Source organism: Scyliorhinus torazame, chromosome 9 (genome assembly GCF_047496885.1).
Source record: "Scyliorhinus torazame isolate Kashiwa2021f chromosome 9, sScyTor2.1, whole genome shotgun sequence".
Taxonomy (NCBI): domain Eukaryota; kingdom Metazoa; phylum Chordata; class Chondrichthyes; order Carcharhiniformes; family Scyliorhinidae; genus Scyliorhinus; species Scyliorhinus torazame.
The window spans coordinates 115,788,477-115,804,116 of NC_092715.1; the positions used below are offsets into that span (position 1 = coordinate 115,788,477).

At 44.1% G+C, this 15,640-nt stretch overlaps 1 protein-coding gene across 3 annotated transcripts in view; it reads right to left on the reverse strand.

Annotated features, from left to right (window-relative positions):
* The window catches only part of fbxl17 (F-box and leucine-rich repeat protein 17), a 1,158,180-nt gene that overhangs the window by 1,052,007 nt on the left and 90,533 nt on the right, over window positions 1-15,640 (reverse strand). The gene's annotated exons all lie outside the window — the stretch shown is intronic.

Sequence of the window (15,640 nt, forward strand, 5' to 3'; positions counted from 1 at the left end):
TTGCAGCTTCCAAAGTTATGAAGCAAGCAATCATTTTTAAAACACTAAGTAAAAATGGAACATAATTTAATCTATACAGTGGCAACCTGCCTGTTCTGCAGTTAAGCTACTATCTCTTCCATTATCAACAAGCCCATCTTAATTCCAGAGATGCAGCACCACTTTTGACCTTCGAGTAGGTCCTGAACTCATTTATCACATAAAAGAAAAAAGTTATAAGGCAGATACCAGTCTATAGGGAACTGATAATAAGTCACTGCAGAGACTATATGAATCATTAAGTACAAGCATGAACTCAGAAGAGGATACCAGCAAAATATGTTTCAAAAACGCTACATTTTTTCATGGAAGTTATAAAGAAGAAAATACATCATGAACAAGTTTTAACGGATTAATAAATAAGCATTTTTGGCTTTCCCAGTAATTTCCAGTATAAAATGTGCTTTTAGTATAAAGCAGAACAACATAGATCAACAAAAACATCACAAGATTCAACTGCAGTCTTTTCCAAGATAGATTATCCCAGTCAGTGCAATGACAGGGCCACAATTAGCCTCATTACAACTAGGAAAGGCTTGGCTCAGCAAGAACACATGCTCTTCAAGTGGTGAAGTCAATGGAAATGAAAATCAAGAGTCTTGGCCAATGAGCAGGTAATCAATATCGCTTATTTAACATTATAAGTCAAAATCAAAATTACTCCCAAGATGTTTGCACAGAATTTTTATCAGTTACTGATGCAGGGATTGTGAGAAAGCTCAATAAAAATGATAAAAGCACATTACTGCCGATGCTGAAATCGGAAACAGAAACAGAAAATACTGGACAATCTCAGCAGGTCTGACAGCATCTGTGGAGAGAGAAGGGAGCTAACATTTTGAGTCTGGATGACTCTTTGTCAAAGCTAGAGAGAACTGGAAATGGGGTCAAATTTATACTGCAATGGGGGGGGGGGGGGGGAGATATGGAGCAATGGGGCTGGATAGGGGAACAGGGTGGAGATAGACAAAGATGACAAGGACAAAAGACAAAAGGAATGTAAATAGGGGGGATTAAGGCTAAGAAGGGTGCTGTTTGTGGCCCATAAAGAGATTAGAATATATGAATGGCAGAACAAAGGTGAGCAGTGTGTCAAATCTGGCCCAAGTCGAGTGGGGGGACAATGGTGAGGGGAAAACAGATCAATGGAAGAAATGAAAATAAATTGGTAGAAATAAAAATAGGGTGAAGGTGGAGGAGAGATTATAAAATGTTGTTTGTAGAAGAAATGCTAAATTTAGGAAAACTGAGAATATCTATGAACTCAATTTAATTTCACTCAACTCCTACAACTACTTGGGGAAGTATGCCAAGAAATTATTAAGATTTCTAAATCTGAATCAATATTTTGCCCAGTTTACTTTGCCTTTATAGCAGGGATGCTCCTGCGTCCAATCTGTACAAGTGAAATTGCATATAATTATGTCAAATAAAATCTCTTTGACTATATCCTGTTGGCAAGATACCTGGTTACACCAACATGCAAATCTCACCTTTAGCTATTTTAAATGGTATCAGACTAGGGGATTGGCAGTTCTGTTATGATGCAGTTTATACATCCGACTCTCAGGTATTGTTGAAGGAAAAAGAGCGTACAAACATTATTCTGATCTGCTCCACAATCTCTACTTTTATATTTAGCTATGAAAACATTAGTAGGTCTGCAATACAACACAGATGCTAAATGAGAATAAAATACATTCACTCATCACATATCCAATCATATATTCACATTAAAAGTCAAGTGACTTTTTAATTAGGAGAAAATGGTTGGACTCCAGATTTAATTGCCTAAAAATTGTTTTCACACTCAAAGGAAAAATTATGGTTTATTGAAAATACCTACTAACTCTTCACTACATTGACAGACTGGGGATACAAGTTTGTCAAATTGACATAGCTATCTGGGGAAGAAACTAATCAGTCTCCGTACTTTGTTAAACAGCAAGTGCAAATAATTTATTGATGGGAAGCACTTAATAAAGAAAAAACATGAGAATATTGTGCTCCCATAAAGTGCATTTATGCTGTTTTACAAACTTGGAATTCATCACTGTTACATATAGCAGTCACGGTCCAAACATTCTCCACCAAATAAAATGAAAATGTAACACCAACATGATCTGTAACAACAATACTGCAATCAATTCATAAAGATTTATATTTCTGAATATTTACTTTTCTTTCCTCAGAGCGTAATGCTGCTTTGGTAACTGAAAAACAGCAAATCCCATTTAACATATACTTTTTAATCAATGCAGCTTTTTAAGGTGACAAAGTTTCAAGTCTTTTTCAAAACACCAAATATTTCAAATTTCAAGATAGTAGAATGTTAAATGAAAAAGCAAATGAAACTACCTCAAGAATGAGCCAAAATAAGGCTGCAATATTCAACCCTTTTGACCGTTGCATAACTGTTTCATCCATTTAGACAAGGAGATAGAGAATAAAAAGGTTCCAGGTTTGATCTTGTATGGTTGAAACCATTTCAGCCACAACATCGGAAGGTGCACTCTACTTGGCCTCAGTTTGTGTTGGAGCCGGAGGGGGGAAAACAGTTCCAGTTCCATATCCAACAAATGCTACAAGTAAATGCATCCTTCTATCGGTGAAGTCGAATGACGATCAAGATTGATTTAGAATTTAGTTTCCAGCGAGGCACGAGTGTTAAAACAATTCTGATATCAGGATGCATCTTGGTGTTTGGAATTAGCACTCAGCCTCACTGATATATAAATTCTCACCCTCAAATAAAACACAAGTTACTGGGACACATATTTATACTTTACATGCTCCTTTGGCACTGATATAATACCTGCATACAAGGCAGCATAAAGACAAAAATAAGAATTAAGTCAACTGACGAAACTTCCTTTTTTGTTCATTCAAAATTATATTTCAAACAATACGAGAACACCATCAGCAAAGATTTTACCTTTCCCCCATATCTTATAAATTCAGAATAAACTTCAAAAATTGAGACTTGCAATGACCCCAGGGTCGTAACGAGGGCCCCATAAGCATCACGGAGGCTTGAACAGAAATTGGGGCGCAAGGGAAATACAGAATTCGTCTTTCTAACCAGAATATAATGCTACTGCTGGAAAGCAATATGAACACACACAAACATCTACATTTACATTGCAATCAACTCAATGAGGTATCTTACCCTGTTTCTTTTTAACAGCCATATGTGTTGTTTCAAAAACCTGGTTCATAATTGGTATGTTTTAGAATTTAACTTTTAGTTTTAACTGTAGAAAAATGGGGGCATCTGGTTGAGAAACTGGTCTCAACAACTCTCGTGTAAATACAACACAAACATGCCTGAGTTTATTGCACTTAAAAGGTAGCCTGAGTGTTTCTGGCAAGGTTAAAGGCAATAGTAAAAAAAGGTGAACACTGAATGATCCATCTCGAAGCTTTTAATGGAGCCAGACATCTGGAGAAGGAGTCGTAAAACTCCTTTAGCAGTATAAATTATTCATTTGGGTTACAGCAACGAAGAGTTGCACTCTAAGTAAAATAAGTTGTTTTGCGTTTTCATTTCTGATTCAAACTTGCCGCGTTACCACAGAGATAGTGATTCAGGGTGGAGCCTTGATTCGAAGGTTATGTGTATAATTTATTGGTGTCTGTTCACAGACAGGAGCAAGCAATTTAGTTTGGGAACAGACAGAGGCAGTTGCAGATTTGGTCCAGGTGTAGGTACAGCTCACTGAGTTGGGAAAGCTAAAGAAAGAAAGTTGGTCAGTTCGCCTGCACGTCAAGCAGAGAAAATGCTACATTCATCATTCACCATATGGAATGCAGGTGGGTCACAATGTCACTTTGGATTTCATGAGGGAAAAGAATGTGGAGAATTTGCTCCAGCTCGCAGAATTCTACAATGGTCCTCAAGAGTGACTTATGGTAAAACTATCGAACGGCAGTTGGATCACTGCCAGCAACCAAACATGAAACTAAGAGAGTCACAATCCTTAAAGAAAAGGTGGAGGTTCGCACAGCGAAAAGACTACGGAAGTTCCACCCACCCCGCCATAGAATTTTACCTTGAAGGACAGCTGGAACACTGAAAAGTATTAAAGTGAATTCAGAGGGTTGTGGCATTCCTTTGGGTTGGTCCCGGGGAACTCTTTAGGATTGGAGGTGGGGTGGGGAAATAAAAACTTGAGTTGAGAGCATAAATAATTCTAAAACTATAGTGTGAAGTTAACAACACTTAATTTGCATAATTATTTTTGATATACAATAAAATTAATTTTTGCATAAAAATGTAAAATTGTGGTGGTTGACCTGTGTGTTCAGATTTCTCTTTGCACTTTAAGGGTCTCCATCAAGATCACAACAGCGAAGACGCATTTATCCATATATCGACTTCCCACAGAATCATTAGATGTTGCATCCATGGAATGCATCACAGCCTTCTGGGATGGTACCCCTGACTGGCCATCCATTGAGATTGTGATAAAGTCAACCAAAAAGGACTTCAAATCCAAGGGACTGCATTAACACTTTTAAAATGTAGCTTTGAGGCTACAGCCAGCCAGTTCAAACTTAAACAATCGTAAGAAGGCCACTTGGTGGCAAATTAATAAGTATTGTTGTGTGTGCAGCTCAGACAGATCATTCCATACATGAAAAGAAAATAGTTATAGGAGATGTCAGAAGAGGATCTGTGTAAGAGAGCTCGCAGAGAGTCACCATGGGATCCAGTCTAATCTTGAATACTGACAGTTTCTGCTTCACCCACTAAACCTGGATGTGAAATTTACAGCATCACAACACTGAAGAAATTTCTTCTGCCTCCTGTGTAGTTTTATTAATCATTATCAATAGCTCAACAATTTCCTAAGTTGAACATTCTGTGCTTTTTCTATTTTTTGTGCTGATTCCAAGTGGTGTTAAATATGGAGGGCTAGGGAGGTCATTTATTACAGTATTTGAAAGGTGTATATCAAGGTGGGGTAGAGCAGTATTTTTGAAACTTTTTTTACCAATTGGCCGACCTTCGGGACCAATGCTTTGTTTTGCCATGGACTCTCCTGAAAAACTCTCTCCAGCAGATTCAATTATGATATCCTGGCCTGTTTGTGTCTCTGGCCCTCTCTTCCTTATTACAAAATGATCCATTTTCAGTTCTTCACAGTGTCCTGTTGCAGGCTTGCTGGCAGCTACAAAATGGTGGAATCTGTCCTCCATGATTTTGCACCAAAAGCATGGACTGACAGGACGCGTGACATTGGTGTACCCATCAGGCACATGAGCTGCTCTCTGCCGCCCCTTCTGGCGCAATACTCCAGCGTTCGCATTTAAAGGCTGGTCGCAGCCGACACTCTGGAAAGTCTATCGCGGCTGTTGGGCACTTCTCCCGCAATCAGGAACACCACAACCAATGGCTCCTGACATCCACCCTGAGACCCACTCGCAGGTCACGACCCGTGACCCTGAGTTTGAAAAGCTCTGGGGTAGAGGAACTATATATATGCTAATCACTGCGCCACCTTATCGCCCCTTTTCCACCAATGTCAACCCAAGAGTTGAGGAAAACAACATAAAAATTATTTATCAGATCTATTATAAATCAAAAAGTTCAGCAACATAAAAACTATTAACTTGACATGCAGAGTGTCAAGATACTGGAGTAAAAAGATTCAAAAACTGAGTAAAATCAAGATTTAAAATAAAATTGGGATAAAATAAAGAACTGGACAGAAGGGGGACTGCGAAGGGGACATTTGCTTGGAGGTGCTTTTGATATGTAAATTCATTTAGCTGCAGAAAAACAAGTGTTTATTTAAGTGACATGGGGATTGAACAATGGTGTATCGAAATAGGTGTGAGAACTGTAGAAGAAATAGGGGTTAACACTGCTGTCTCAAAGCACCAGGGACCCGGTTCGATTCCAGCCGAGGGTGAATGTCTGTGTGGTATGTGTGCACATTTTCCCAGTGTCCTTATGGGCATCCTCGAGGTACTCCAGTTTCCTCCCACAGTCCAAGGCTATGCAGGTTAGGTGGATTAATCATGAGAAATTGTGTCTTCGTGTCCAGGGATGTGCTGGTTAGGTTATGACCTGGGTATAGTGCTCTTTCGGAGGATCAATGCAGACTCGATGGGCCAAATGGCCTCCTTCTGCACTGTAGAGATTCGGTGATTCTAAGAAGTAAGTCCAAAGTGGAGAAATAAGAATATATTTCACACCTATGTGCTAAAAGCCTGGTCCAAGGTGTAAGTGCGATAGAATATCAAAAGGAAAAAAATCAATATATTTTCATGGAGGAGAGGAGAAGAGAGAAATCGCTAGCAGGACTCTCTCAAAAAGCACAGAACACCAGTCTGAAAGCTGATGGTATTTATATCTCAGAGAAAAATTACACTGAATGGAAGGAGATACTTTCCCAAACCTGAAGGTAATTTATGAATGGTAACTATCTGTTGTAGTTATTGGATGTTTGGAAATGGGCATTGCTCAGAGTTCAGGAAGGTAGATAGTTGGGAACAGGGATTAACTTTGTGAGACAGTGTGTGTTTAGCCATTATTATAGTTAAGTGTACTGAGACAACGTATTGTATTCGTTCTTGCATTTTTCTTTTAAGTTAATAACTATTCTTTATTAATTGATAACAGCAAGCCTGGACTGGTGCTCACTTGTTTGCATATCTTCCCTCACATGAAACCAAATTGAAAATATACACCATTAAGAACCAGTGTTCCAAGTCAACCTTCTGGATTTTGAGTTCCCTCACATTTAACATCAGCGGGGTTCTTAACAAGGGAAAAATGTACCTCCTTAGCAACACTCTTCTGGTTCTAAAATCAAGCTACAGAGGAGGCATATTAACTGGAGTTCAGAGGGCTGTCCCAACAGGCCAGCAAGCTTACTTAGGTGAGTAAATGAGCCAGACATTGAAGGCCCAGGGTTAATCATCTGTCTTTCCTGAAGTAGCTGATCTCAAGTGCATTGGCAGAAATGCTATAATTTACAAGTTGAACTGTAGAATTGTAAAAATGCCGAGGTTGTAATTCCTGATGACTGAACCATATGGAGATCGAGAGGAAACAGGATTAAGTTTGGTGTGACACCACTCTAAGCACATGTGTGGGGGTGTCCCGCACGATGCTGGGTCCGGTGCTTAAAATAGTTATTGTCGAGTTAAAAATGTTTTTTTTCCTTCCAACTTTCAGAGTCACTATCAAGGTAAAACTGATAGAACCATCCGAAGTTAGCCATTTAAATCGCTTCTGTCAGATGGTTCCCAGCCCAGTGCAATTGTCCAGAGGAAGTTAACCCCTCTGGACAAGCAGGAGGGGGGTCTGGCACTGTTGCCCCATCCACTTACACAACGAGCTGAAACTCACTATTAGGGCCACTGCCTTCCAGGCAGGGGTTGTGACCTTACTTGATGGAAGTCTTTGGGTAGAGAATGTCACGCCTCTGCGCCACGCCATCCAGCTTTGTTATGGGCTCCCTCCAAATATCTTGGTGCTGTCAGCCAACTCTGACTGAATGTGGGACAAGAGCAGAGGCATGCTTGGGAGACATTTAAAAGAAGCACCTCACTGATTGCAGAGATTATGTTTTCCCTGGGTAAGCGAATCAGAGGCAATTGGACAATTGCTGGTTGAACCCTTGCATGGGAACTTTCCAGAGGGATTCCTCAGCATTGTTGTGATACCCCTAACTGTGAGAATCCCGACTTACCGAATATTGAGTGTCTTTAACAAAATAGTTTTCCACACGTGATTCATACCACGCTCGTAGCAGCCATCTATGGTCCTGCGCCCAGAAGGGCAATAGGCCCAGCCTCCCCTTCTCTGCCGTAAGCAGTTCCTGTCTGCATGCAGCAGCATATCGATGTCCCTCCTGCTGGCCGGTCATAATCAATAGAATTGCCAACTCAGCTTGCTCCATGATTCTCTAGAATCATAAACTGAAAGTAAGAGAACAAAGTGAGCTATGTGGATTACTGAGAGTGCCATGATCTTCAGCCTTCTCACATCTGGGACATCCACCTATGCACTTCCTCCCATGTGAATGCCTTTCCACCATGCCTCACTCCCGGAGAGAGGGCTCGCTAATGATATTATAATGTATGAAAATGAGGTTCCAAGTCTTCCGTGGTGTATTTCTGATCACGTCACTGGCGAGGGGCCTAGAAAATCAGAAACCGTGTATCATCGTTCTCAGTGATGGCTAATGCAGGCTCAAAATCTCCCCCATGGACCTTACACATCCAGAAGTGGTGGAAGTGGGGGGAAAAATGGCAACTGCAATTTTAAAAATGCATTACGCCTCATTCATATCGTCACCTCCTCAGGCAAGATATTTGTAATTGCATTTATATTGGAAAGCCAGCTCCTGGTCCCAATGCTGCAAAACGACTTTATTTATAATTGCGCGACATTTTCTGCAAGAACCAGACAAATGTTCAAGACACAAATGTTGCATCAGTTTGACCCCATTACTTTCTATTTTGCCTACAAAAAACCTTGATCTGTTATCGAATTGCAGATTATTTCAGAAGAGGAAACTACAGAAGTGCATGCTGGAAATATTTAACATTTCATTAAAATATTTAAAATGGTCTCTTCTACTCTGAATTTAGGATTTCCCCTCAGACTATACCAGTGCTCGGTACAAATCAAGCTCAGTCCAGCAACTAGTCAAATACAAGTTAATTTTGTCTCAGATAGGTGTTTTCTAACTGCACAGGGAAAGCTGCTTCAGGGCATATTTCAACTGACATATTCAGTAATATATGCTGAAAGCAACTATATTTTAAACCCCATCCCCAGAGGCCACAAGCAAAACCACATATCAACAATGTCATGACACATGGTTTCTCAAGACATTATCAAGCTAGACCATTCTCCCATGGTCTGTGAAAGATAGATAATGATGAGTTATAGTCATATTATCGTCTTAAACAGGCAAGGATTCAGTTTGCCCTCATGACCCACAATATCAAAGGCGTTTTTACAGCTTTAGGACTGTGAGCTGTTTTTCCAATATAAACACACTTCACAAATCTCTGTCAATGAAAATGAAAATATGAATACTTGTTCTGAATGTTGCCCAGTGCTTCAGTGTGTCTGACCATCCTAATCTAATATTGTTATCCAAGTTATTGTGTGGCCTAAATAGATCAATCATTTATGTGTTCCAAATCCAAGAGGACAAGATCATTTCTCCAATTCATTGGCAAACGTTGGTTCAGTCCTTGTGCATTTTACTTGTGTCACCTTCACTGCTCAGAGATATTAAACTGTCAGTTACAGGCTATATTCCATTCTGCCAATCAAGTCAATATCAGCACAGCTAAATTGGAGGACAAGTTCCTTCCGATGTTGAAGGTGTACCAAGTGTTGCTTGTGATATCTTGTCCAGAAACTATTTTTACATTCAACTGCACAATACTTGACCTGAATCCAAGCCAACTGCAAATGGCTGCTGTCGATACATTTTGTCCCCAAAATGCAAACGGACAGCAGATAAATACATTTCTCATCAAACCCAGGTGATCATGTTCCTGCCACAATCAATCTGTTCAGTAAAATATTAAAACCTCATGATTGCAGTAAACAGTCAATATACATGCTGACATAATGCCTTCATCTCTTTCCCTTCACAAAATATTTTAGCAAGCTACAGGAGCAGTAGACATCGATTTAATGGCAAAATCCAAGTTCCATGAAAACTATGGTCTACTTGGTAGGAGACCTCCTTAGGTAGGGCCTTAATTAGAGGCTAATCCTTTTACTTTTAGCAGTGTAATCTATGGTGCAAATACCAGGATTTAGAGTCAACCGCATCACACAAAGTTAAAAGCACTTTTAGCCAATGAACACTTACAAGACTAAAGTCTCAATTTTCCACAAGAGGCAACTGCCACTCATTTCAATGTCACCCAAGTGCAAAACTATCAGCTCATGCAATGTCAGAGGAATATATTCATACATGTCCATAGAAAAGGCCATCAAAATTCTTTGCATCATGGGCATGTAATAATAAAGCAGCATTGGCAATGCTGAATTTGCACAAGATCTTGGGCGATTGATGCAGTATCATGTGCAGTTTGGGGCATCTCATTATAAGGATATAAAAGCAATAAAAAAAGGGCTTTGGTGAGACCACATCTAGAGTACTGTACACAGTGTTGATCTCCTTATTTAAGGAAAGGTGTAAATGCATTAGGAGTAGTTCAGAGTAGCTTTACAAGATTAATACCAGGGATGAGTGGATTATTTTATGAGGAAAGATTGAACGGATTAGGTTTGTATCCACGAGATCAGTGTTTTTCAAACTGTTTTTCCCGTGATCCATTTTTACCAATCGGCCATCCTTCGGGACCCACACCGGCCGACCTTTATAACGCACAATGGCCGATCTTTCTGAGCCATGCCGGCTGACCTTCACAACCCACCATTTTCACTTTGTGATAGGTGCGCCTGCTTGGTTCTCACATTCTCACTTGCTTTGTTATTCAACGTTACATTTTAATGACTTCAGTTGATGATTTAAGATCTCATTGCATCCATTGAAAAAAATAAAGAGGTTTGGTCTCAAACTCACCATGTTTAGTCTCCAAATGTCTTTGAAGTATTGAGGGTTTTAAAACTTCCTGCACATAACACACATGAACATTGAATCTTGATTTACAGTGAAACATGAAAAACCCATACCTCAAATAATCACCTTTATGCTGCTTTGTTCCTGTTTTCAGCTTATTCTTCATGGGTTGTTCACCAGAGGCCCTGGAGTTCACACCAGCACTGCTGGCAGCTGCAGAATGGTGGAATCTCTCTTGCGCCCACAACATGTGACGTCAGCTTGCGGGGAACGTGGCATGCTTTCTGCCGCCGCTTTTGGTGGGAGGACTCCCACCAACTTTCACTAGCTAGACTTTCACTAGCTGAAAAAACTGGCCTCAAACCCACATTCCTGCCTACCCCTGATAACCTTTCAACCTCTTGTTAATAAATAATAATGATGACAGCACAATGACATCATGAGAAGGCGGTCCACCCCGCTGGACTCCGGGCTTGCTCACTGCTTGATCCAGCACGCATGCGCGGGAAGGCCGGCAATCTCTACTGTCCGTCACAGCTGGTATTTTTAAAAGCTGGTCACAGCTGTCGGGCATTCTTCCCGCGATCATGAATGCCACAACCAGACTTCCGGTTGCGGTGAGGATGAGCTAGCCGCACATTTCGGCGGCTCCAGCTCCGACGGACCTTCGGGCTCTTTTAAGAGCCCCAACGGGGATTTTTTCGGCCGAGTAACCCGGTGTGGGGTGTGTGGGAAGGGAGTCCCCCCCGAACGACGGAAGAAAAAACTGGCGGCGGCAGCTGCAGCCTGAAGAATCTTCAACTATAAGGTCAGAGGGAGAGGAAAACAAAATGGCGGCGGAGAAATCGCAGGCGACATGGGGGCCTGAGCAGGACGAGGTCGTGAGACGGTGCGTGGACCTGCTGAAGAAGGAGGTACTGACCCCGATGCTACAGGCAATTGAGGGGCTTAAGGAGACTTTAAAGACCCAGGAGAGTGAGCTCTGCGTGGTGGAGCAGAAGGTGTCAGGTATTGAGGACGAGGTCCTGGGCCTGGCGGTTCAGACTCAGACGCACGAGGCACTTCATAAAAAGTGTGCTGAAAGGATCGAGGCCCTTGAAAACGGAGCGCGAAGGAAGAACCTTAGGATACTAGGTCTCCCTGAGGGTGTGGAAGGAGTGGACTGTGGAGCGTACGCAAGTGAGATGCTGAGCTCACTGATGGGTGCTGAGGCCCCTGCGGGCCCCATGGAGGTGGATTGGGCAGGTCGGATCCCGGCGAGAAGACCAAAAGCGGGAGAACCACCCAGGGCGATAATCGTGCGATTCTACCGCCTTAAGGACAGAGAAGAGGTCCTGAGATGGGCTAAAAAGGTGCGGAGTAGTAGATGGGAGAATGCGGTGGTACGGATATACCAGGATTGGAGTGCGGAGGTGGTGAGAAGGAGGGCGAGCTTCAACCGAGCCAAAGAGGTTTTGCACAAAAAGAAGGTGAAGTTTGGGATGCTGCAGCCGGCAAGACTATGGGTCACGTATCAGAAGAGACACTATTACTTCGAGACGGCGGAGGAAGCATGGACCTTTATTAAAGAAGAGAAACTGGACCGGAACTGAGGGACTGATGCTGCAGGGAATTGTTTTTGTTAATGTTATGGTGAAAGTTAATCGAGAAGTAAACAGGGAAGGGGGGGGACACTGGGGAAATGTGGGCGCCGGTGAGGGGGGAAAGACGGGACATAGTCGGAGAATGGGGAAGGGGAGGGGGAGGGGAAAGGGAGCTGCGCCATAAGAGGCGGGTCAGGTAAAGGGATGTTCCCGCGCCAGAAAGAATAAGGCGGGAAAACAGGCGCAAGGCGGATGGGAGTTCCCTCACACCGGGGGGTTGAGGAGTGAGCAGGAGTAGCCGGGGTCAGTTGAAGCCAGCTGACTTACAGAAGTGATATGGGGGGAGCAATCAAGCTAGAAAGAGATCTAGCGGGGAGGGGAGGAGGGAGGGAGAAGGGGGGGGGGGGACAACTGGGTTGCTGCTGCGGAAATACAAAAGGGAATGGCTAAAGAGTGGGTGGTCGGGGACGGTGTGCGACGCTGGGGGAGCGAGCGGGAGCGCGGAGGCGGGATATGGGACTGGCCTAGAGAAGGTAATGGCTAGTCGACACGGGAGGGGGGGCCAGGTAGCCCCCCAGTGAGGCTGATCACGTGGAACGTGAGAGGCCTGAATGGACCGATAAAAAGGGCCCGAGCGCTCGCGCATTTGAAAGGACGAAGGGCAAACGTGGCTATGCTCCAAGAGACGCACCTAAAGGTGGCAGACCAAGTTAGGCTAAGGAAAGGATGGGTGGCACAGGTGTTCCACTCAGGACTGGACACAAAGAACAGAGGGGTGGCCATTTTGGTGGGGAAACGGGGAGCATTTGAAGCAAAGAACATCGTAGCAGATAGCGGAGGTAGATATGTAATGGTGAGTGGTAGGCTGGAGGGAATGGAGGTCGTGTTGGTTAATGTGTATGCCCCAAATTGGGACGATGCGGGATTCAGGAGACGGATGCTGGGGCGTATACCGGACCTGGAGGCAGGAAATTTGATTTTAGGAGGGGACTTCAATACGGTGCTGGATCCGAGGCTAGATAGATCCAGCTCAAGGACCGGAAGAAGGCCGGCAGCGGCCAAGGTACTTAAGGGGTTTATGGACCAAATGGGGGGAGTGGATCCATGGCGATTTCTTAGACCTAGGGCTAGGGAGTATTCCTTCTTCTCCCATGTCCATAAAGTGTACTCCCGGATAGATTTTTTTGTTTTAGGAAGGTCGTTGATCTCTAGGGTGGAAGAAGCTGAATACTCAGCCATAGCGGTTTCGGATCATGCCCCACATTGGGTGGACCTGGAAGTAGGAGAGGACAGGGAGCAGAGAACACTCTGGTGATTAGATGTGGGACGGATGGCGGATGAGGGAGTGTGTGCAAGAGTGAGGGGGTGTATTGAGAGATACCTGGAGGTCAATGACGACGGCGAGGTCCCTGTGGGAGTGGTCTGGGAAGCACTAAAAGCGGTGGTCAGAGGAGAGCTGATCTCTATTGGGGCCCACAAAAGGAAAACAGAGGCCAAGGAAAGGGATAGATTACTGGGGGAAATTTTAAGGGTGGACAGGGAATTTGCAGAGACCCCGGAGGAGGAGCTGTACAGGGAGAGGAGACGACTCCAGACCGAGTTTGACCTTCTGACCACCAGAAAGGCGGAGGTACTGTGGAGGAAGGCACAGGGGAGGAGGTACGAATATGGGGAAAAGGCTAGACGCCGGTTGGCGCACCAACTGCGAAAGAGGGCAGCAGTGAGGGAGATAGGAGGAATTAGGGATTAAAGGGGAGACACTGTGCGAAGGCCAGGAAAGATAAATGAGGTGTTTAAGACCTTTTATGAGGAACTGTATAGGTCTCAACCCCCAGAGGGAGAGGAGGGGATGCAGCAGTTCCTGGACCAATTGAGGTTCCCGAAAGTGGAGGAGCAGGAGGTGGCAGGCCTGGGGGCGCCGATTGAGGTGGACGAGGTTATTATGGGACTGGGAAGCATGCAAGCAGGGAAGGCTCCGGGGCCGGACGGGTTCCCGGTGGAATACTACAGAAAATATGTGGACTTGTTGGCCCCGTTGATGGCGAGGACGTTCAATGAGGCCAGGGAAGGGGGGACTCTACCCCCGACGATGTCGGAGGCGACGATATCACTAATTTTGAAGAGAGACAAAGATCCGTTGCAGTGCGGGTCCTATAGACCTATTTCACTATTGAACGTGGACGCCAAGTTGCTGGCAAAGGTACTGGCATCGAGGATAGAGGACTGTGTCCCGGGGGTGGTGCACGAAGACCAGACAGGGTTCGTAAAAGGGAGACAACTGAATGTTAACGTGCAACGACTATTAGGGGTGATAATGATGCCCCCAGTGGAGGGGGAGGCAGAGATAGTGGCGGCAATGGACGCAGAGAAGGCATTTGATAGGGTGGAGTGGGAGTATTTATGGGAAGTGTTAAGGAGGTTTGGGTTTGGGAACGGGTTTATTAGCTGGGTTAGACTTCTTTATGGGGCACCAATGGCAAGCGTAGTTACAGGTCGACATAGATCGGAGTATTTCCGATTATATAGGGGAACAAGACAGGGATGCCCGCTGTCTCCATTGTTGTTTGCGTTGGCAATTGAACCTCTGGCCATGGCGTTGAGAGACTCCAGGAAATGGAGAGGGGTGATTAGAGGGGGAGAAGAACATCGAGTCTCGTTATACACGGATGACCTATTGTTATACGTGTCGGACCCAGTGGGGGGGGAATGATAGAGGTTATGCGAATTTTGAGGAGGTTCGGGGAATTCTCGGGGTATAGGCTAAACATGGGGAAGAGTGAATTATTTGTGATACATCCAGGGGACCAGAGTAGAGAGATAGAAGGCTTACCGCTAAGGAAAGTGGAAAGAAACTTCCGATACCTGGGGATTCAGATCGCTAGGAGCTGGGGACCGTTGCACAGACTTAATTTGACATGGCTGGTAGAACAAATGGAGGAGGACTTCAAGAGGTGGGACATGCAGCCTTTATCGCTGGCGGGCAGGGTGCAAGCAATTAAGATGATAGTCCTCCCGAAGTTCTTATTTGTATTTCAATGTCTCCCTATATTAATCACCAGGACCTTTTTTAATAAAATAGATAGGAGCATCACGAGCTTTGTGTGGGCAGGGAAAGTTCCGAGAGTAAGGAGGGGGTTCCTTCAGCGTAGCAGGGATAGAGGAGGACTGGCACTACCGAACTTGGGAGATTATTATTGGGCCGCCAATGTGGCAATGATACGTAAATGGATGATGGAGGGTGAGGGAGCGGCGTGGAAAAGACTGGAGAGAAAGTCCTGTAAAGGGACGAGTTTAGAGGCGCTGGTGACGGCACCGCTACCGCTCTCACCTAAAAAGTATACCACAAACCCGGTGGTGGCGGCAACACTAAACATATGGGGACAGTGGAGGCGACAAGAGGGGTGCGGGGAGCCCTGGTGGGGTCCCCTATCAGGAACAACCATA